The 24,242-nt window shown below is 43.3% G+C and overlaps 1 long non-coding RNA gene across 2 annotated transcripts; it reads right to left on the bottom strand.

The window, feature by feature from the left end:
* Positions 1-1,728: 1,728 nt before the first annotated feature.
* LOC309339904 lies at positions 1,729-16,362 on the bottom strand. Of its 2 annotated transcripts, none has more exons than XR_014155638.1 (3): positions 15,103-16,362; positions 3,538-3,623; positions 1,729-2,942 (listed from the first exon to the last, which is right to left on the bottom strand). It is a non-coding gene; the product is annotated as an uncharacterized lncRNA (long non-coding RNA). The 2 variants fall into 2 exon arrangements; XR_014155639.1 differs by lacking the exon at positions 15,103-16,362 and adding an exon at positions 9,400-9,561.
* Positions 16,363-24,242: the final 7,880 nt, after the last annotated feature.

Raw genomic sequence — 24,242 nt, 5'->3', positions numbered from 1 at the left:
TAAGAGCAACTTAAGGACCAATGATAAACACTTCCCACAGCAGTTTGTCTCTGATTCTCTCCTGCAATTTTTCTTTCAAGATTGTGCCTTGATCCTCTGACCTTGAACTACCACTGTACACTCATTGTACAGCTTTACTTGTTCAAGAATTTATTTCAAATGTCTCACTCTTATGGTTAATCACTCAGTACTGCATACACACTTGTGGTGTGACACTCATTTATAATGCATTTGGGAATTTAAAACAACAACCCAGACACACTCAACTGAATAAGATGTGGGGGTTAGTTTCTGTCATTGAAAGAAGAGAAAATAAAGTGCAAGAGTGGATGATAGGGACTGTAGGAATTCTGCAATATCTCTAATGTCTTGAAACATTATTCAGGCTGTTAACTGTTAATGCCACTGCAGCAACACAAAGAGCATATGCATAGCACATATAATTATAAGTTACTTTTTTGATATCAAACTGTGTGGGTGTGGGTGGAGGGGGAAAGAATGCTTTAATAGCCACTTGACATGTTTTGAAAAGCTTTCTATACACTATATTACAAATAACAATTGTTATATTACAAATGTTATATAACATTTTTTATATTACAAATAACCTTTGGATGGATTCAACTTTTACTACATACAATGTCTAATTCATGGTATATTGCTCTGTCCCAGCTCCTGCCAACCTAGCAGTTCAAAAGCATACCAGCATGAGTAGATAAATACATATCGCTGTGGCAGGAAGGTAAACGCCAGAAGCAGTTTAGTCATGCTGGCCACATGACCCAGAAAGCTGTCTGTGGACAAATACCAGCTCCCTTGGCCTGAAGCGCAATGAGTGTCACACCCCATAGTTGCCTTTGACTGGACTTAACCATCCATGGGCGGAATCACACAAAGAAGACACAGCCCAAGTGCCCAGAGACAGTAGTGGCATAAGGTAAAGGTAAAGGGACCCCTTACCGTTAGGTCCAGTCGTGAACGACTCTGGGGTTGCGGCGCTCATCTCACTTGATTGGCCGAGGGAGCCAGCGTACATGTGGCCAGCATGACTAAGCCGCTTCTGGCAAAGCAGAGCAGCGCATGGAAACGCCGTTTACCTTCCCACCGGAGTGGTACCAGAGTCCCATCATCAGGTAACTGGCAGCAGATGTGACTGGTGAGCACCTGTTCTGCTTTAAGCAACTGACTCTGCAATGCAGATGTGAAGTGAGGCTTCAGCAGCACCCTGGACAGTTCCATAGAGATCTCCGTTTGGAGACTCCACAAAAGCAGAGTTCAGATGCGACTCAATGATAGCTAGCCATCCTCCGCCTGAGCCTTGAACAGGAGCTGAGCTCTAGCTCAGAAGCCAGCTCCACCTTCCGTGAGTGGAGTCTCTCCATTTAAAAGGGCCCAGCTTCAAGCAAGCCACGTTTATCAGTCATGCCTGTTGTCAGCTGTATCCTGCTGAAATCACTCATCCAACAGAAATGCACATACATATACAGATAGGCGCACCCTGGAAATAAGTGAAAATGGCCCTCCCCTCATAACATGGCATTATTTACTATCAGTTACTGAGCAGGCCTTCTTGAAGAAGAGTGAGCACTTACTTTTTTAAAAAAGAAATTTAATTATGCTTTTCACTGATTTGACAATCATTTTAACATTTCAAAAATTGTCTTCCTTCCACCTCTTTCTGCGATTCCTTAAATTTATTTTTAATAACTTCCGCATATCCAAATTAACTTAATTTGCTCATTTATTCATTGACTTTAAATATATAAAACTGCAAGTTATTACAATACTCCTGCCAATGTTCTTATCTGTTTACAGTTTATCTGTAAATATTCAACAAACCATTTCCATTTTTTATATATATATAAAAAGTTATCTTGATTTCTTATTCTTCCAGTAAGTTTTGCCATTTCTGCATATTCCACAAGTTTTTGTATCCATTCTTCCTTTGCTGGGACTTCTTTCCATTTTGGGGTGAGTAACATTCTTGGCGCTGTAGTAGCATACATGAATAAGATTCTATACAGTTTAGGTAGTTCTGCCCCTATAATTCCCAAAAGAAAAGCTTCTGGGGTTTTTTTTACAAGCGTTATTGTAAACATCCTTTTCAATTCATTATATATCATTTCCCAGTAAGCTTCAACCTTACTACAAGATCACCAAATATGATAAAAAGAACCTTCTTTCTCTTTACATTTCCAACACTTATTTGATTTAGATTTATACATTTTTTCATTTTCATATCATTTTCTCTTAGACCACAGCATGCTGTAAATTTTATATCCATATTCCACAATTGTTCCCATGCTTCCATGTCTATATTATGACCAATATCTATTGCCCAATGTATCACTGAGGATTTTACTTGCTCATCCTTTGTCTCCCATTCCAATAATATTATATACATTTTAGACAGCACTTTTACATTACATTCCAACAGGTCTCTCTCCAGTTGCGATATTTGTTCCCCAAACCCTCATATCCTATCTTTCTTAAATACTTCATTCAAATGATGATATTGTATCCATGTTGTTAATTTCCCTGATAATTCCTTAAATTCTTTTAATTTATACTCTCCTCCCTCTTGTTTTAATAAATTTCTGTAAGTTGTCCACCCTTCTATCATATTCTTTTTCTTTACTGCTATAGTTCCAATGGTGAGAGCTAAAGTGGTGTTTTTACCTCTAATAAATTTTTGTATTTATCCCATACATTGTACATCCCCCCCCAATTATATGATTTGTAAATCCTTTATGAACTTTCACATTTTCATACCATAAATAAGCGTGCCAACCAAAAATAGTAATGACCTTCTAAGTCTAGAATATGTGAATTCTCTGATGTCATCCATTCCTTCAACCAACAGACAGGATGCCTCATAGTATATCTGGCAGGGGAAAACCTCCTTTATGTTCCTTTCTTGCTTAACTCCTCCTTCGTATTGGCTAATTTTGAGAAAACAAGAAAATAATAATAATAATCCACTCTGGGGATGTTTTGTGATCGCACCAACAATATTGTTCTTTTGATTTCTAATAATTTACTTCAATACTCAATACATGTAGAACATGCTATATCAATTATTGTTGAGGTTTATTCTTAACATTTTGAAATACATGTTGAGGGGAAAACCCCTAATGAAATAAGCTTCATCTAAGATAAGTAAACGGCGTTTCCGAGCTCTGCTCTGGTTCGCCAGAAGCGGCTTAGTCATGCTGGCCACATGACCCGGAAGCTGTCTGCAGACAAACGCCGGCTCCCTCAGCCTATAGAGCGAGATAAGCACACAACCCCAGAGTGGTCCGCGACTGGACCTAACGGTCAGGGATACCTTTACCTTTACCTTTTAAGATAAGTACAGAGTTCTGTAATATGGAATACAGAAGGGTAGAAATTGCATTCTTGGAAACTGAAGGGCTAAGAGGTTAAGAGCTAAAGTTAGTGTGTAAAATATGAACTTTTCTTTTACTAGTTTAATATGTGTGCATGTAGCTAATTGATATGTATTTACAGTCTCTTCATGCCATTAATAATACTTGCCTTGAGATAATTTTCAGTTGCACTATGTCAAGCAGACAACGGAGACTCCCTTGCATGTGAACAAAAGCTCCATTGTTCTTCCAGTTCTGAAGTAAATGATAAAAATTATAAACTAATTTGCATAACAGGAGATTAGAAAATTATCCTTTTATCCTTCTTAATATATTTGCCCTTCCTAATTATAAAGATACAAATCTTTTCAGAATAGCTTCACACAAAAATATTCTTGGATAAAAATTGCATGTTAAGCTCGATTTTGGAAGGTTATTTGCATAATAAGACAAAAGAGATAAATTGCTTCCATTTAATAATAGCCAATTTTACACTGCCGTTCCATACATGGCTGCTCAGAATAAAGTTCCACTGAGTTTAATGGGCTTACTCTCAAGTTAAGTAGTTATGGGATGGCTGCCCAAACTGGACTCTTTGGGAGCAGAACTTTCTCCCTGAACTTTACAACTATAAGTTTCTTTGCAAAACTACTAGTCAACATGGAAAAAAACTTGTGACAGGCCTGTGTCTGCCATGAATTAGCAACCAGTTGTTTCTGTTACATGGAGACCCCCCCACCCCGGGCTTCCCCATTCTCTCCATAGCTTAGTGTTGAATCTCCTGTCAAGATGACTTTCCTGACTGGAACAGAAGGACTAAGCTACTGGACTCAGGCAGTTGACTTAGAGTTCCAAAAGGAGACGCTGCCTTTCAAGATTCACAGGCGATTGCACAGAGCACTATCTCTTTGGGTGTGTTTTTATGTGGGTGAGTGAGTGGGCCTGAGGCATGAGGCAGAGGGTACACAGTTGGCTACTTCATGAGATGCTGAAAGCAAAGGCAGACATGTTGGTAAACGTCTTTATTATGATAGGGAACAAGTGTCTGAATTCTCCTGAGCTTGAAAGCTTTCCCACTGTTGTGAGACATTTTGGTTAGTCTAATAAAGGTTATGCCTGCCCAACTCTGGATTCGCATACTATGTGACAAAGCATTGGCTGCCATTCAAAATGGTCCATGAACCAAACTTGGGACAGGATCTATGGTTTGTTTCTTGGCTGATCTCCTGAACTGGGACACAAGAAGCTGTCTCATTTTAAATTGTTATTAATGTTGTATTTTAAATTGTTGTAAGCCACCCCAGGATGTTAGGATGAAGAGTGGGTTGTTGTTGTTGTTGTTGTTAATGCGTTATAGATCACTGGTCCTTCTAGCTCAGCTCTGTTTACACACTGACTGGAGGTGGTTCTCCAGGATTTCAGACGGATCTCTACCAGTCATGCAGAGGTGACAAGGATTGCACCTGGAATCTTTTGCACACAAAGTTTCTGCTCCTCCATTAAACTAGTACCCCACCCTCAATGGACTTTGGTGGTTCAGTTTGGAAGCTGCCAAGCAGGAAACAAATTAACTTCTAGTGATTGCATGCACGTGTATTGTCCCAATGGATCACAACAGATAACTGTCTATTTAGCATGATGTTGTTATTTACATAATAGTCTAACTTGATTAGATTTATTAGACTTTCAAATTGCTTTTTACTAAAAACAAGTCTCAAATTTATTTACATTACATATAATCAACACAAACATGACAAAACATGTTATTTGACCTCTAAGCCACCCAAAGAATTCAGGACAAAAAATAAAGTACTTCTTCACACAACTCTGCAAAATGTGATGAGTCACATGACTACCACCTTGGACGGCTTTACTAGGGGATTAGACAAACAAACTCATGGATGATAGGATTGTGGGCAGATCCACACCACACACTTAAAGCACACCCAACATGCATTTAAAGCAAATGACTACTCCAAAAGAATCCTTTGAACTGTAGTTTGTTAATGGTACTATAGGTTGTAGCACTGGGAGGGGAAAACTACCATTCCCAGTATTCTTTGGGAGAAGTCATGAGCTTTAAATGCATGATGTAGATCTGCCCACTATGGGCAGATTGAACCTCCTTCACATGCCACATACCTCTGTTTTTTTAAAAAAAATATATTTATTTGTTTTTCCAAAAACATAAGACACATCTAAATAACCAAAAACAGCAAAACAGTACACCGAATAAGAAAAAAGAAAAAAAAGAAAAAAGAGAAAGTTAAAAACAAAGACTCCAGTTCTCAGCCTCATGTTTACAGAACCTTCTTTCTTGACCTCCTCACGCCTCCCTTTTTTGTGTTCCTCTTTATCCAATCAGATACAGCAAATCCTTACCCTTCTTCAAAACTCATTTCTAATTATTGTAATCACTTCTATTATGTCTCCAATCTTTCCTCCTTATAATTAAACACCTTTAACATATTATTTATTTTGACATAATATAACCTTATTTTTTCGCCCTTTTTCTATTTCATTTTTTGCATATTTTTTAACACTGTACCACTGATGCCATATTGTTTCATATCCAACATCATTTTAGCATTCATACACTTTACAGTATTTCTGCAGGTAATTCTTGAACTTCTTCCAGTCCTCTTCCACCGCTTCTTCTCCCAGGTCTCGGATTCTGCCAGTCATTTCTGCCAATTCCATGTAGTCTATTACTTGCGTCTGCCATTCTTCCAGGGTGGGCAATTCTTGTGTCTTCCAATACTTTGCAATGAGTATTCTTGCTGCTGTTGTCGCATACATAAAAAACGTTCTATCTTTCTTTAACACCAATTGGCCGACTATGCCCAAGAGAAAGGCCTCTGGTTTCTTAGGGAAGGTATATTTAAATACCTTTTTCAGTTCATTATATATCATCTCCCAGAAAGCCTTAATCTTCGGGCACGTCCACCAAAGGTGAAAGAATGTACCCTCAGTTTCTTTACATTTCCAACATTTGTTATCAGGCAGGTGATAAATTTTTGCAAGCTTGACTGGGGTCATGTACCACCTATAAATCATTTTCATAATATTTTCTCTTAAGGCATTACATGCCGTAAACTTCATATCGGTGGTCCACAACTTTTCCCAGTCAGCAAACATAATGTTATGACCAATGTCCTGTGCCCATTTAATCATAACTGATTTACCTGTTTCATCCTGAGTATTCCATTTCAGCAGCAAGTTATACATTCTTGACAAATTCTTAGTTTTAGGTTCTAACAATTCTGTTTCCAATTTCGATTTTTCCACCTGGAAGCCCAATTTTCTGTCCGCATTATAAGCCTCTCTTATTTGATAATAATGAAGCCAATCTCGCACTTTGTCTTTTAATTTCTCAAAACTCTGCAATTTCAATTTATCTCCTTCTTGTTCTAATATCTCCCAATATTTCGGCCATTTGGCCTCCATATTAAGTCTTTTTAGGGCCTTTGCCTCCATAGGTGACAACCACCTTGGGGTCTTACTTTCTAGTAAATCTTTATACCTTATCCAGACATTATATAATGCTTTCCTGACAATATGATGCTTAAAAGCTTTGTGTGCTTTAACCTTGTCGTACCACAAATATGCATGCCAACCAAAAGCATTGTTAAAACCTTCCAAATCCAAAATGTCAGTGTTCTCAAGAAGCAGCCAATCCTTCAACCAGCAGAAACCCACTGATTCATAGTACAATTTAAAGTCTGGCAGGGCAAACCCCCCTCTTTCCTTCACATCGGTTAATCACATGCCACATACCTCTGAACGTCAATGTAAGAAACAAGCAAACAGTTCACCAGCTCATGAGTTTGACTGGCCAAAATACTTGGTTCAATCAGTCTTTGGAAGCCATGCCTACACAGAGGAAAGGGTATAAATTTGAGAAACGAATGAATAATCCTTGGAGGTTTTTAAGCAGAGGTTGGATTGCCATCTATCATGTATGATCTAATTGAGATTCCTGCATTGCAGGGGTTAGACGAGAGGACTCTTGGGGTCCTTTCCAAGTCTACAATTCTATGATTCTGTGGATTCTATATCATAGTTACATCACACACTTTTGCAATTTGGTATCTATCAAGTACAGTAGTCATTTTAATAAATATGGTACACACGGTAATAAATGCCTCAATATGTACAGAAAGGATAAAAATGAAACTCCTAGAGCACACAATTCATAAAATAGCAGAGTTTATACGACAGACAGCTATTGCTGTTGTGCCAGGAAAACTGCTGCATAAATATCAAGAGAAAGTATTGCATTTAGATATAAATCTTCTTCATATTCAGATTTCAAGATGTGCTTTAAATGGCTAATGCAAGAATAATTTCCTGCTGTCTAATATCAATCCAGATACAAACTTAGGTTGCCTCTCCACTTTGACAAATGGTATAATCCCTCCCCCCCTCCCGTTTTTAGTTCAGTGAACAAAATTAATCTTATGCATCTTAGTGCAAGGATGGTATGTAGAGATACAACATGTGTTTAGGAGGTAAACCTATGGCAAGATCCGTGGATATCAGCAGTTTAGGATGCAGGGGTTTTTTTTTGCTAATTCAAGGCTAGTGTAAATCTAAAAGTGGGAGCATTTGGGTGGCGGAGGGACCAGAGAGAGGGGATTAAGGTTGTACAGTATTGGAAACTCAGTCTGCTTGGTCACATGACCTGGCAACCCTGCAAAGAGCACTTTTTAAAAGGCTTGCTTTCCTTCTATCAGGGATATGTATAACTTTATGCTGGCTTAACTCACACTGGCATGTGTGGTTTTTTTATATTAATATTTTATTGAAAAGTTTTCAATTATAAAGAAATAAAGTGATACAAAGAAGAAGAAGAAAAGAAAAAGAAAAATACACAGAAATGTGTAGAGAAAGAAATATGAACATACATGAAAAATACCCTAACCCATACATTCTTTTGTAAGTTTGATATTATTATCCTAATACACATGTAAATATTACTACACGGAGAGCCCTCTCAAGCCACTGAAGGAAGCTTTGTGGCCCATCAGCCGCACACCTTGGCTTTTGGACAGAGACTTCCAACTGGACCCCTCTAATGGGGTACCCTGTTATTGCACTGTTTTGGGGCGGGTGGGTGATGCGCTGCTTCAATCCTTCTCCTGAGGTTAGATGAAAAGTATTCCACCCAATGCCTTATCTGCCAAAGTTGTGACTATGGCTATGGGGAAGGCAAAACCTTCAAAGGGGGCCAATCTGTTTGCAGGCAATTTTTTTCCTGGCTCCATATTTGGCAACCGTTACGCAATGCCTGAGGGAAGAAAAAGTTGGCATACAAAATCCACAGCATTACTGAATAGGGCGAGAGGGAGGGGTCTTCTTTGGCTGACTGCAGTCCCCAGGGTTGGGCACAGCTGGCTTTTATAGGCTGGGGATGGGCACATCTGGTCTGCTCCCAAGCCCTGCCCACCCAGCGAGGCCGGATTGGCCAGAATTCAAATATCAGGTGGTGGCAAAGTCTGCCAACCCAATCGGCTGGCCAGGGAATTTCCACAAATGCCAGCCGCTGAGCCAACATTGCTCCCTGGGATGGGCAGAGCCTGCCAAGATGGGGCCGCCCACCTCGAGACTGGGTAAGCAGCCATTCTAACTTCTCTATTCCATTTCCCCACAACAGTTAGCATTCTGTGGCCACGAAGCACACGCAGTTGCTTTTGAACACTGTCATTCCCCCAGGCTTGCTGATATTTACCTCTTGTGAGGGTTACCTAATCAATGGAACTAAAACTGGAATTAGAGGGAGTGATGATTAGTGACCAGGAAATAAAGAGCTACATGACTAATTCCACACATGCAAGAGAACTTTGGACCCAATCCCCAGGCAAGCAGCCAGTGTGGTGTATCCCCAGGCAAGCAGCCAGCATGGTGTAGTGGTTAAGAGCGGTGGACTCGTAATCTGGTGAACCGGGTTTGATTCCCTGCTCCTCCACATGCAGCTGCTGGGTGACCTTGGGCCAGTCACACTTCTCTGAAGTCTCTCAGCCCCACTCACCTCACAGAGTGTTTGTTGTGGGGGAGGAAGGGAAAGGAGAATGTTAGCCACTTTGAGACTCCTTAGGGGAGTGATAAAGCAGGATATCAAATCCAAACTCCTCCTCCTCCTCCTCCTCCTCCTCCTCCTCCTCCTCTTCTTCTTCTTCTTCTTCTTCTCTTTCTCCCCACTTCATCCTCCCATTGCTTGCTTTGGAAATGGAAAAAGAAAACAGTTTGCAAAATGTCTTAGGTCAAATGCCACAAGGTACTTGGGCATGCCTAAAGCACCCTTTGGATCCTGGCCAGGGTTCTCATACATAAGCTGTGGCAAATTATACCTACTTTCATCTTTAAATATTTTCTAATAGTTTATCAATGCACTCAAATGCCCAAATTCTTCAGTTTCTTCAACAGCAAGTACTCTTGACTTTTGTTAACAAGGCTGACAGAAAGTCATTCCATTTGATACCGTGGTACTTTGGTTCTCAAATTTAATCCGTTCTGGAAGTCTGTTCCAAAACCAAAGCGTTCCAAAACCAAGGTGCACTTTCCCATAGATAGTAATGCAAAATGGATTAATCCATTCAAGACTTTAAAAAACAACGCCTGAAACAGCAATTTAACATGAATTTTACTATCTAACAAAACCATTGATCCATAAAATGAAAGCAATAATCAAAGTTCTGTACTATAAAATAAATAAGACAGTATTGTAGATAATATGTTATGTAGTGAAGTTTCACCCTGGGCCAGCAGGGGGATACTGTATATAGTTTTCACTCAGGTCTGTAGATAGTTTTCCCTCAGGTCCGCGTCAGTTATTTTAGGCGGGAACTCTGGGCTGTTGTTGTTACAATGTTGACAGCCGGCTGCCTATAAAAGCAGGCCGGCTGAGCTGTTGCAGTCAGTTCTATTCCAGCTTACGAAATAAAGAGCTACTTGGAGAAATCGCTGTGTCGTCTGCTATGTCAACCCACAACTTAACACTGGCGACGAAGGTGGGATCGATGGACATCAGAGCACAGCCAGATGCGGCCAGCCTCTGAACTGAGCTGAATCACTGAGCTGAATCACAGGGCGAAATCACTGAGCGAAATCACTGGACAGAACCAATTCAGAGCTGACTGTTCTGGCTAAGAGCACTGTGTTCCATCCATCGCCCTTCACGCCGGCATCGGAATCATGGCTTCACTTGTGCCTCTACCGCCGTTTGCGCCAGCCTCTGAATCATGGGACTCCTACCTCGCTCGGTTCGACTGCTACCTCCAAGCCAACGAGCTGACAGCAGTATCAAAGGATCGGAAGCGGGGCCTATTCCTCAGCCTCTGTGGGCCTGAGGTGTTTGAGACGGCCCGAGCATTGGTTGCGCCTGAAGCAGTCCAGGCAACACCATGGGACACGATCCAAGAGAAGCTCCGCAACCACTACGCACCAAAGCCGTCCAAGATTGCTGCCCGCCATGCGTTCTACCACCGGAACCAGGCAGAGGGGGAGTCAATCAACAACTACACCACCGCCCTGCGACAGGCTGCAATGCACTGTGAGTTCCGAGACTTAGACGATGCCCTGATGGATCGAATCGTCTGCGGGGTCCGGGACATCCATCTGCAACGGCGTCTCCTCGCCAAGCCAGACCTCACGCTGCAGAAAGCCATTGAGGAGGCTGTGGCCTCAGAAGCTGCTGAATGCTCCGCCCAGGAGATCCGCAAGTGCAGCAGCCCGCGTCTTGCTAGGGAGCCAGTTCCGGTGCATCATGAAGAGGCCAGCAGTGATGAGGCATCCTCCAGTGAAGGCGATGACGTGCACCAGACAAAGCGGGAGCACAGGAAGTTCCAACAGAAGTCGAAGGGCCAACCGGAATGTGCCGGCTGCGGAGGCAACCATTCCCGTGCCAAGTGTCGATTCAGAGACGCCATCTGTAGGAAGTGTTCCAGAAGGGGCCACATCGCTAAGGTCTGCCGATCGGCTCCGTCTGACACCCCCCCTTCATCGACTCGCAAGTCCAAGCCTTCACTCCAGTCTGCCAAGGAAAGTTGTTTCGCTCTCACCAACTGCCGCTGCCCGTCTGGAACCACGATTGGCCAAACTGACTCGCCTACGCGACGCAAGCTGAACGTCACGGTGCTCATTGAAGGAGCTCCATGTGACATGGAGATCGACACCGGGTCTGCCCTGTCCATCGTGTCGTGGAGCACCATCAAAAGACTGGTACCCAGAGTGTCCAAAAGGCAACTCGACTCTCACCGCGTACACCTGAGAGACTACCAGGGAAACGACATTCCCGTGGTAGGCGTTGGCCGGTTCCGGATTGCCTTCAAGGATTTTTCGGGCCTGCTCCGGTTGGTGGTGGTCGAAGGTCAGCGGCCAAGCCTCCTAGGGCTAGACTGGTTTGATGCCCTCGGCCTGGAAGTCACCGGCATCAACTGCATCTCTAACGCAGAGACTGAGGGTCTGGTCAAAGACTTTGCCGAGGTTTTTGACGGCACCTTGGGGCAATATACAGGTACGCCCATCTCCTTTAGCCTTGATCCACAAGTCGCCCCCATCAAGCTAAAGCCACGCCGGGTTCCCTTTGCTCTCAAGGCTAAGGTGGACGAACAACTGGACAAACTGATCGCCCAAGGAGTTTTGGAGCCGGTTGACCACGCCAAGTGGGAAACCCCCATCGTCACGCCTGTCAAGCCAGATGGGTCGGTGAGAATCTGCGCTGACTACAAGTGCACGATCAACAAGGCACTTCAGCAGCACGCTTATCCGGTTCCTGTTGTCCAACACCTGCTGCATTCCCTGGGTGAGGGTAAGGTCTTCGCTAAGCTGGACCTTGCCCAAGCCTATCAACAACTGCCAGTCGATGATGCCACTGCTGAAGCCCAGACGATCGTCACCCACCGGGGGGCATTCCGTTGCCGCCGGTTGCAGTTCGGGGTGAGTGTGGCTCCTGGCATTTTCCAAAGCCTTATGGAGCGTCTCCTGCAAGGGCTTCCGGGCGTGGTACCATATTTTGATGACGTCTTGGTGTCTGCAGACTCACACCAGCAGCTGTTCGAGCGCCTCCGTGCCGTGCTGACCAGGTTCCAAGAGGCCGGGCTCAAGGTAAAGAGGGAGAAGTGCCAGATCGCCGTTCCACAGGTAGAGTTCCTGGGCTATCTTATCGATGCCTCCGGCCTTCACCCGACCACATCCAAGATCCGCGCTATCCAGCAGGCCCCCACCCCAAAGAACAAGACGGAGTTGCAGGCATTCCTGGGGCTGCTGAACTTTTATAACATGTTCCTGCCCCACAAAGCCACAGTGGCTGAGCCTCTTCACCGACTCCTTAGTACAAAGACGCCTTGGGCCTGGGGTCATCGGGAGACGGCGGCCTTCAACGCGGTTAAGGCTCTCCTTTCATCAGACAGTGTGCTGGTACAGTACAGTGAATCCAGGCCGCTGGTCCTTGCCTGCGACGCCTCACCTTTTGGCATCGGTGCTGTCCTTAGTCACCGTTTTCCAGATGGAAGAGAAGCACCACTCGCCTACTTTTCCAGGACACTATCTCTGACGGAACGGAATTACAGCCAGCTTGACAAGGAGGCATTGGCACTTGTGGCTGGAGTGAAGAGGTTCCATGAATACCTCTATGGCAGGACTTTTGAACTCATCACTGACCACAAGCCACTCCTGGGCCTCCTCGCCGGTGATCGTCCAACTCCACCGGTCCTCTCGCCACGCATGCTGCGATGGACTGTTTTCCTGGCTGCCTACCACTACCGGCTCATCCATCGCCCGGGGAAATCGATGGGCCATGCCGACGCCCTCAGCCGTTGCCCTCTTCCAGCATTTGTGGAAGACCCGGCTCCAGCTTCATCGCTCCTTCTGATTGAGGATCTTCCGGCAGCGCCTGTATCAGCTGCCACTGTGGCCTCCGCGTCTGCCCAGGATCGCACCATCAGCCGGGTGCTCAACTGGGTGTGGAGGGGGTGGCCACAAGGGCCTTTTGCATCGGAGTTCCAGCCCTTCGCAACCAGACAACATGAACTCTCAGCTCATCGCGGCTGTCTGCTGTGGGGAGACCGCGTCGTGATTCCCCAGGGACTCCGTCAGCGCGTCCTGGAGGCTCTGCACGTTGGCCACCCGGGAATTGTCAAAATGAAGGCGTTGGCTCGGTGTTACGTCTGGTGGCCTAATATGGACGATGCCATCACTGCCTGGGTGTCCGCCTGTCAAGCGTGCCAAGAGTCGAGGCCTGCACCACCGGCAGCTAAGGGACACACCTGGGAGACGCCAAAGACACCCTGGTCGAGGGTGCACATTGATCTGGCTGGCCCCTTTCACGGCCGGACCTTTATGGTAGTGGTGGACGCCTATTCCAAATGGCTGGAGGTCGCCCTGATGCCCTCCACCACTACCGAAGCTGTCATCCGGGTGCTGCGAGGCCTGTTTGCAACGCATGGGTGTCCTGATGTCCTTGTCTCTGACAACGGACCACAGTTCACGTCAGGCACGTTTGAGCGGTATCTTTTGGGACTGGGCATCCGCCATGCCCTAACGGCACCCTTTCATCCATCCAGCAACGGGCAAGCGGAAAGAATGGTGCGCTCGGCAAAAGAGGCACTGGCGCGCCTGGACCGGGGAGACTGGCATGAGCGGGTCGCCGAATACTTGTTCGTGCAACACATCACCCCTCATGCGGCCACAGGGAGGAGTCCTGCTGAACTGCTTATGGGCCGCCGCCTCAGGTCACCGCTCGACCGGCTACACCCGGACTTTGCCGTGGCTGAACCCCCAGGCTGTGCCAACGCGCCACGGTCATTTGTCCCAGGAAACCAGGTCTTTGCCCGGAACTATGTGGGGGACATTCCTTGGGTGCCAGCCACAGTAGTGGGAGTCACTGGACCTCGCTCGTACCAGGTGGCACTCGAAGACGGACGCTTGTGGCGACGGCACATAGACCAGCTTAGGCACAGGGTTGGGGACTTGGACACTACCGAGGTGCCCCCAACTGCGCTTGCGGCTCCAGAAGAGACACGTACAGATGGCGAGGCCCCACCTACACCTCCCTCGCAAACTGCCAGCGTGGAGCCGAACCAAGCCGCTTCAGAGGGTCTGCCAGACTTACCACAGACTCAGACCACTCCACTTGCGGAGGCTCCACCCACAGCAGCGGATCCAGGGGAGTTGGTTCCAACGCCACCTAGGGTCGCACCACAGCCTCAGCAAGAACTGTGTGGCCCTCCGGACTTGGCTACCAGTCCCCGGCGGTCTGGCAGAGTTCCCAAGCGCCCAACTTATTTAAAGGACTATGTTGTTGGACATGTATCACTGCTGGTCTAAGTATGGGAAATGTAACCGATATGCTTTTGTGCCTAATTGAACCATTACGCGTAGTGCTGTATATAAGGAAACCATTACGATTGTAACTAACGCCTTGTCTCGGTGGGGAGGGGTGTTATGTAGTGAAGTTTCACCCTGGGCCAGCAGGGGGATACTGTATATAGTTTTCACTCAGGTCTGTAGATAGTTTTCCCTCAGGTCCGCGTCAGTTATTTTAGGCGGGAACTCTGGGCTGTTGTTGTTACAATGTTGACAGCCGGCTGCCTATAAAAGCAGGCCGGCTGAGCTGTTGCAGTCAGTTCTATTCCAGCTTACGAAATAAAGAGCTACTTGGAGAAATCGCTGTGTCGTCTGCTATGTCAACCCACAACTTAACACAATAAAAATTAAAATTAAAAATTTTTCTTACCTGCGCTGATGATAGTCATTGTTTGGATGAGTGGCTTTTATCCATTTCCGCATTTACACAATCAGTCAATCATAAAATGAAAAACAAGCCACAGTCATGAAAATGAAAAACCCCCACAAAAAACCCCCACAAAAAACACAAAAACAAAAGTACCAGATATCACCTCAGAAGACTGCAATCAGAAACGGAAGGTTTTAATTACGACGGGGGAGTCTCAAATGAGCAGCGCAAGGACAGAAGCGGGAGGAAAAGAGGCTTTAATTACGATGGTGGGGGGGGACTCAACTGAGCGGTGCAACAGTGAAATAGAAGCTCAGGAGCACGTTCGGCTTCCAGGGCAAAGTTCGAAAACCAGAACACCTACTTCCGGGTTTGCAGCATTCGGGTTCCAAGTTGTTCGGGAACTAAGCTGTTCGAAAACCGAGGTACCTCTGTAAATTATTGCAATAGGTTCCCCCATGAAGAAATGGAAGCCTTTGGATGAAAGGTGGTCTGAAAATCATTGGAATGAATGAATGAATGAATGAATGAATGAATGAATGAATGAATAGTCTAGTGTTTGTGACATCACGCATGTAAGGGGGTTATGTTCCAAAGCCAAAATTGTGCCTAGTCAAAACACACTGGGTTCAATGGTGGGTGGAATTGCCAAAGTCTTTTTCCCCAGATGTCCGTCTCCTTTCCACTTTTTTTTTTTTTTTTTTTGTCAAACACTTAAAGCTGAATGTGCACAAGTTAAAAGTTGCAAGTTATCTGTATAGGGCTTTAAAGGTCAAAAACCATACAGTCATATCTCAGAAGTCGAACGGAATTCATTCCAGAAGTCCATTAGACTTCCAAAACGTTCAGAAACCAAGGTGCGGCTTCTGATTGGCTGCAGGAAGCTCCTGCAGCCAATCGCAAGTGGCAGAACCCACATCGGACATTCATGTTCCAAAGAACATTCACAAACCAGAACACTCACTTCTGGGTTTGCAGCGTTCGGGAGCCAAAACGTTCAACAGGTATGACTGTACTTTGAATTGGGCTAGGAAACAAATTGGCAGCAGGTGTAGTTGGGTCAGAGCCCGCGTTCTATGTTCACACCTTCTAATTTCACTTAACAATCTAGCAGCCACACTCTGCACTAGCTGTAGTTTGTGAACCATCTTCAAAGGAAGCCACAGATTAAATACATTGCAATAGTATAACTGGGCGGTCACCAGAAAAGGTCAGCTGGAGTTTAGAGTTTATGAGCTGAAAGGGAAGAAGAGGCGGAATATTCTGTACTGGAAGGTAAAACTTTTGAAACCTGTGCAAAATGGGCTAAGATGTATCATAGAAAATCATGTGAGATGGAGATGGTTTGGAAGTGGGATAGAAATAAGGTTGATTTAAAAGCATATTTAATGTTTGTCGCTACTGAGTATATATTTTTTTCATACCAGAGTTGTGGATGCCTTGAGACGAAAGACATAGGAGAATAATGGTCAAAGACAGACCTAAATAAATAAATATATAAGGTCAATGAGAATGCCCAGCCCTATGCTGCTTTCAACCTGCTATAGCAATATTTCTTTATGCTCTTTAATCTTGGAGTTATTTTATTAATAAAATAATTTTATTTTATTTTTTAAAGAAAAGAATGGGTCTCCTGTTTCAGTTTGGAATAGACATTAGGCATGGTTTGAAAAGCAAGTTCTGGTACAAAAGCGTCAGTAATGCCCCCTATCAATATGTGGAAATGCAGGAGCAGTTGGTCTAAAAATAAGATGCCTTTAAATGTGCAAACTATCCGCCAGATTGTAAAGATGCTAATGTAAGACCAACCTCTTGCAATATTGTGTTTACGTTGCAGTGCCATTTGCTGTTTAGTAGAAACAATGATAATGCCCATGTTCCATCTGTTAGAAAATGTAAAGGCAAACATTTAACAAACGCAGGGTGCAGCTTCCTGGCAAATTAAGCTGAATACAACCCAAACATAAAGCGAGATTTACAACTTCACTCTCACTTTCACCTGCCCCTTTTTAACTTTATTTTACTTTTTAACTTTAATTTTTCCAGAGTTTTGAGTAAATACATAAATAAAACACAGTTTTATGTTTAAATTACTGCCTTGTAAGAATGAAATATACATATGTACACACAAACAATATAAGCAATAAAACTGAAAATAAAACAATATTGCAGCTGTGAATCACAGCAATGTGCTACTGAGTTTTCCTGTAACTGGTTGTAATGCATGCTTTTGTAATGTGCGCAAATATGAAAAGTAAACAAGGACTGTATAGTAATGAGCATCACAACAAAGCAAATCAGTTTTAAGACACTGTTTGTTCTGGATGGAATCAGGGGAATTCAAACATCAAGTGGAGCCAATTCCAACCTACCAAGCCTGCTGGCTCCCTTTCAGGGACTTGGTTATTATTAAAGGTCGGTTTAACTCAGCAAAAGGCAGCTTCATATGGCATGTCTTGGCCTCTGCCACCCAGGCCTTCTGGGAACGTGAGATTAAAGAGTAAGGATGACAGAGTTAGGTTTTTACGCCCCTTTCTAGATATCTGCCAGCAATACAATATCCTTGAAGAGTTGTGGCCACCAGAACTGTATGCAGTATTTCAAGTGTTGGTGAAACATAGCCTTGTGTAAGCTTTATTTTCAACCCCTTTTCTCATTATTGCCAACACAGAATCATCCCTTTTCACAGCTGCCATCTTATTTGTGCTGTCCACTACAGCCCCCAACTTTTGTTCCTGGTCACTCATCACCAGTTCAGAGCCCATTAGTGTATATGTGTGTATTTTGTCCCAATGTGCATTACTTTACACTAGAATACATTGAACCAGATTTCCCATTTTAATGCTCATTCACCCAGTTTGGAGAGATCCCCGAGAGTTCATCACGTTCTTTTTTAGTTTTAACTGCCCTGAGCAATCTGGTGTCATAATCAGCAAGCTTGGCCACTTCCCTGCTCACCCCTAACTTCAAATTGTGAACAAGTTTAAAAGCAGAACTGAGGAGTGGCCATAATTCAGAGACTAGACAGTGTGGGGCCAGGTGGCTTGACTGAACAAAATGCAGTTTCATAGGGTATGTATTGGCACCTGCCAAATCCTCACTGCCAAAATTGATGAATAGGAAAACACTTTGAAATGGACTTGTGAAGTTTCTAGAAAGACTGCTTTTTCTTCTTTCTTATTTTGATGGTGGAGCTGGGAAGTACAGGTTGGGGTTCAAGAATGGCAAACAACACATAACCAGTAATTATATCTCACACAAATTTGATGCAGTAGCATCAATAAATGGTGGATTTTTTAAAGGATCTGCTCTGATTACAATACAGAAGACCCAGTTATTAACTCTTAGACTGTATCTCCTCAGGGTAGCAGGGTAGGACAGCCTACCAAGAGAGCCTGTTTCAAACAGAGCAGGCAAACCTTTATTCCTCCAGCCTCCAAAAATTATGAGGGGAAATGAAGAGCAAAGCAAGAAACCAAAACCAAAAGAATCTCTGCTTTGAGGGTAAAGCTGCTCACTTTAGAGAGGCAAAATCATCCACAGAAGCTAGCACAAAGAGTCAGCAACAGAGTAGTTTCAGCAAGTGGTTTAAATTAATTACCGGTAGTTGGATCTTAAGGGATGTGGGTGGCACTGTGGGTTAAACCACAGATCCTAGGACTGGCCGATCAGAAGGTTGGCGGTTCGAATCCCCACAACAGGGTGAGCTCCCGTTGCTCGGTCCCAGCTCCTGCCAACCTAGCAGTTCAAAAGCATGTGAAAGTGCAAGTAGATAAATAGGTACCGCTCTGGCAGGATGGTAAACGTCGTTTCCGTGCGTTGCTCTGGTTCGCCAGAAGTGGCTTAGTCATGCTGGCCACATGACCTGGCCCGGAAGCTGTACACCGGCTCCCTCGACCAATAAAGCGAGATGAGCTCCGCAACCCCAGAGTCGTCCATGACTGGACCTAATGGTCAGGGGTCCCTTTACCTTTACCTTAGTTGGATGTTGATGTGTCTCCCTGCTCCCTCTAAGCAGCAGTAATGCAAATTAACATCATCTATAAGAACTAAGCTTGCTGTACTGCCTGTTCACTTGCTTAATCTTTCTACTGACAAAGTGCAAATAATACTACTTTTATTGTCAATGTACAACCTGTGCACAATGAAATTAACTGAGCCTCCCTCCCCCTCCAAAACACTCAATCTCATTGCATTCTGTGTGCTTGTCACACAACACACCAACCCCGAAAGTCGGTTGCACTATATTATTTTCCATTCAGCAGCCTTACAGCCCACGGATAGAAATTGTTTTTTAGCCTGTTGGTACGACAGATTATATTTCTATGTCTCCTGCCCAAGGGTAGAAGATTAAAGAGGTGCTGGCCGGGGTGTGAATCGTCCCTGAGAACTTTCCTCGCTCTCCTAAGGCAACAATCTCTTGCGATGTCATCTAGCGGGCTCAGGGGACAGCCCATGATATCATGTGCTGTGTTCACCACCCTCTGTAAAGACTTTCTGTCCATGGCTGTCAAGCCAACGTACCACACTGTGATACAAAGCTTCTGGACTGCAGATCAAAAGGCTTCCTTCCAAGCAGGCCTAAAAAGAAGAGGCATTCGGGAGTGTCAGCCACCTTGCCGTGAGCCACCATTTAAGCTCCAAGCAGGAAGAAGGACTAGAAGGGCATGCCCGCTGCCGCTTTGAGGAGCACTTCAGCCGGGCACAGAGAGGGAACAGCAGCTTCCCTGTGCAGGGAGACGTGAAACACTGCAGTGCTTCAGCTCTTATAGGGAGAGTAATGAGGACGGGAGAGAGCAGGGGCCTGGAGGAAGGAAAGCGGCTGGGCAGGTGGATGACTGTGCATTCATGAGACTCAAATTCCTCTATTCAAGGGCACTGGGCTGGCCCTGCATGTCTTCCCATTGCCCAGGGCCAGCTTTCTTCTTCTCGGTGCCAGTGAGAAGCAGTGGCAGTGCTGAGGTTGGGGTGGTAGCCAATGCCAACTTGGAATATAAATGTAAGAAAGTTTTTTTAAAAATAAATAAATAAAACTGATTAAAAAAGAGATGGAGTGCTAACAATGCTTTGTGGTTTAGGTGGACTGTTCTTATAGTATTTGTATTTGTAGCTCTGACACCCATTTTATGGAACACTCTCCCCAGAGCTCGCCCAGAACCTACATTATGAACTTTTTGAAACCCGGTGAAGACCTGCTACACTTTCCAATGCTGTTAAACAACTATGGTTCTATTGCTGTTTAGGCTTTGAACTGTTTTTCACCCTTGGCTGGATTTTATGCTGCTGTGATTGATTTAGCTTTGTGTGTAGTAAGATTTTTGTTTTTTTAAGTTGTGAACTTCTCAGATGACAGTTGATTAGGAGATATTTATGCAATGACATATAAATGCCAAAAACAGATAAAATATTACTTTTCACATCTATACCCTGCACCACCTGCAAGCTCAGGGCAATTGATGTGAGGCTATCCTATTTCATCCTTGCAACACCTCTGGGTTTGGGCAAATTATTGATCTGCCCAAAACTCCTAATGAGCTTCAGGTCTGGGTGACCAGTTGAATCCAAGTTTCCTAAGTCCAGCCCATCACACTTCTGCAGTGTCATTCAAAACAAGGGGAAAAGTTGCAGTGATACAATTAGAGTGCAGAAGGTCATGATCAAGCCTGCCCAATCTAAGCACCTATGATGGCTAATAACAGGATTGATGTGTGACTTTTCTACATACTTTCAGCAGTAAAGGTACTATTAATTAAAATGGTATAAACTCTGCAATACAATGCAGATTCAGGCTGGAAGCTAAGGGACTGTACTGATTCCAGTTGCACCTTGCCACCTTAACCTCAAAAGTGTTTTGCTGAATCAGACCAAGGTCTACATGATCCAGGATTCTTTCCCAGCATCCAGGCAACCAGCAGGCAGCAAATGTTTCACTGGAAGCCTGCTTGTGGCCCACAAGCCGTCTCCACATTTGCTTGCTACGATTTGTTTGTTTTGGGTTTTGATTACACATAAAGTCTCAAATTCTAAGCAGTGCCAGTTGAAACAGCTTTATTTTTATTTGATGGTTTAGTACTTGTTTGATATGTTATCTATGAACATTTATTATAATCTTTAGTTTTATATTTTAACCTGTCTAAAAGTTATGGATGCAGATTTGAAAAGATGTAATATCCAAGCAAACAAATCTAGGAGTTATGATGGAGCTCAATGAAACATCGACCCAGTGAACAGCAGCTGTGAAAAAAGCATACTGTGTGAAGGATCATTAGGAAAGTTGTCAACATTATTATGTCTTAATACAAATATATGGTGCAGCCGCACTTTGAATGCCATGCACAATTCTCATCATTTCATTCTTGCCTTTCAAAGGGAATTCTATAGACCTGGAAAATGCAAAAAAGGACAACTCCTCTCCTGTTGAAATAATTGCTTCATTATTTGGATGCAGCTGTATTATGCAAGTTGATTACAGATTATACATCTCCAAAATAGTTCTGGGAGTAATATTTTATTACACATTCAATAAAGTAGTTCAGACCTCTGTAGTTTATACTGACTGCATGAAATTTAAATGACATCTTGCAATTGACATGAAGGTAAAAGACTTAATTGGTTATCTGACCAAAAATGAATTATTTGAGTATTTCCTGCAATTTTATTTTTTTTTAGAATCACACAAAAACATTGAATGGTGGGTTCCTTTGATTCTTAAACATTTTGATGCTATCAGCTTTTTCTTTTTGTGTGTGGTGGAGAGTTACTGCTTTTATTATTATATATTTTTACAAGAAGGACCATAGAGCACTACCTAGAAATTACAAACTCATTATTTTACAAATGTCATTGCTTAACTGTAGGCTAAATATTTGCTTCTTAAAATAGAAGTTTGGGTGCGCAAAAGTAATATTACCCCAGATGAGCAAGCAAGTTTTAGAGCCAAGGTTTTAGGTAGCATGTTCATCTTGGCACATCTAACTAATAATAAATATTGCAAGAAAAGCACAAATATTATGTATACCACCATTGTAGATCTGAAACGTTTTCTCTACTCAGGTAGAATGTTTTATTTAGAAATGTAAAGAAATGAAGGGAACATTTTTTTCTAATGTAGTGGACATGTAAAAAGGGAAAATAATATTGAGCAATGATTTATAATGAGTTAAAAAAATGTTTAAAATAACTTTCCCCAAAAACTGAAGTCATTTTTGTTTGGAATAATTCAAACGCAAGTCCCTAAGTTTCAACAAAATTTATTTATGTATGCAACAATTGTTAGACCAAAAATGGAAAGTGAGGGAGGTCCCAAGTGAAGAGGACGGGCAACGTAAAATGGCAGAATATGCAGAGCTTGCAGGTTTAACATGTAGGATAAGAGATCAAGGAGAACATATATTCAAAGAAAAGTGGAAAACATCTATGGAGTATATGGAAAATAACTGTACACCACTGAAAATGCTGGTAGCATTAAGATAAAGTCAACTGTGTAATTATTGTTTGAGTGATGTAAAAGTGAACTGACTGAAATGGTTACAGCAAAATATGCAGGAATGAAAGATAAATAAAATGGACCATTATATTAAGTGCTCTGTTTTAATTCCAGTTCAGCTCATTATGAAGAGCAAGGCCTCAGCACTAAAGGCCTGTAATGTTGAACCTGTACCTGCTTATCTCCAGTAATGCTGCAGCATCTGTTGTTAAACACCATTTAAGGGGGCCATAAAGTGCATTGGTTTCTGAAGCTATGTTGCTTCTAGTTTGTTCCTGCAATGAGTGGTAGCTTTTGGAAATTACATTGCTTTATGCTTCTTTCAATGTCTCAAAAAGACACATATTTAAGTTTGGTACATGATTTATTTTTTAAAAAATAATCAGTTAAAAGGGCAAGTAATCAATTAAAAGATCTGTCAGTTATGTGATACAATTTAATTTCCTATTATTAAATACATTAATCAATTATCTCATGCAGGTGATAGTTTCAGGCTACTAACAGTTTATATAGATGGTGTGCATAAATGATCTACAGCAATGCCATCAGTGGTACTTAATGTTCCATTCATGAATGAAGTGCTATTTATGAACGAACTGTTAAATGATACTTGACAATGAACGTTCTTGTGCTGGAGTTCTGACTCAAAATGCATTTTCATGGAAATAAAGCCTACTGATTTAAAAATCCCTCTTCATATACTCTAAACTTGCATAGGCGACGCTTGCTGGGTACTGAGATACCAGAACCATGTAGGGTCAGGCTGATTGGGTGGGAAAGACACACAAAATCATTGGTTCAATAGTAGAGAATTTGGCAAATTAGTGGGAAACTCTCATATAATTGACCCCAGTAAGTTGCAATCGGTGTGGTTTCACTGTAATGGCCTCATGGGCCAAATGGGGAAGCCTGATTAGGCCCACAGGCTGAAGGCCTTATTGGTGGTGCAAATTTTCTCCTGTTCCAAACCTGGTACATGGATTTTTTTTCTCCCACTGACTTTAATGGGAGATATATATTTTCCAAAAAATTGATATAATAAAATAATTAAACATAAATAAATATGCTTTTGAGAAGTGTAAGGGGGTTTGTACCCCTGCCTGCAGGGGTGCATTGAGATTTGCAGCAGTGCATTTGTTGCTGGCTGTGCAACTGAGACTGACAGATTGGCAGCACAGAGGTCTTGCATTGCATATTGTGTGCAAAGGTATGTGCTGGTGACATATCCCTGTCACTATGAATTCACTGTCTCCCTTCATGTATGAGTGGCAATGTGGGTATCATCACCAGCAGTCACTGATTGTTGGGCACTACTGTAATGTCTCTGCCAATTTAATTGTATGTGTTTTCCCCTCCTGGGCTGTGCGCACAATGGCGATGGCAGCTTGTATTCCAGTGTGGTGTCGTGGTTAATAATGTTGGACTAGGACCTGGGAAGCCAAGGTTCTAATCCCCACTCAGCCATGAAGCTCCCTGGGTGACCTTGGGCCAGTCCCTGCCTCTCAGCTTAACCTACCTTGCAGGGTTGTTGTGAGGATAAAATGGGGAGCAATGGAAAACATGCAAGTCACTATGAGCTCCCTGGGGGAAAGGTGGGATACAATGAATTAAATGAAATATCCACTGTGCCAGGGTTAGGCAGAGCAGCAGCAAT

The sequence above is a fragment of the Podarcis erhardii genome, assembly GCF_964252035.2.
Source record: "Podarcis erhardii genome assembly, chromosome: 4".
Taxonomy (NCBI): domain Eukaryota; kingdom Metazoa; phylum Chordata; class Lepidosauria; order Squamata; family Lacertidae; genus Podarcis; species Podarcis erhardii.
This window is presented reverse-complemented; position numbering and strand designations above follow the sequence as displayed.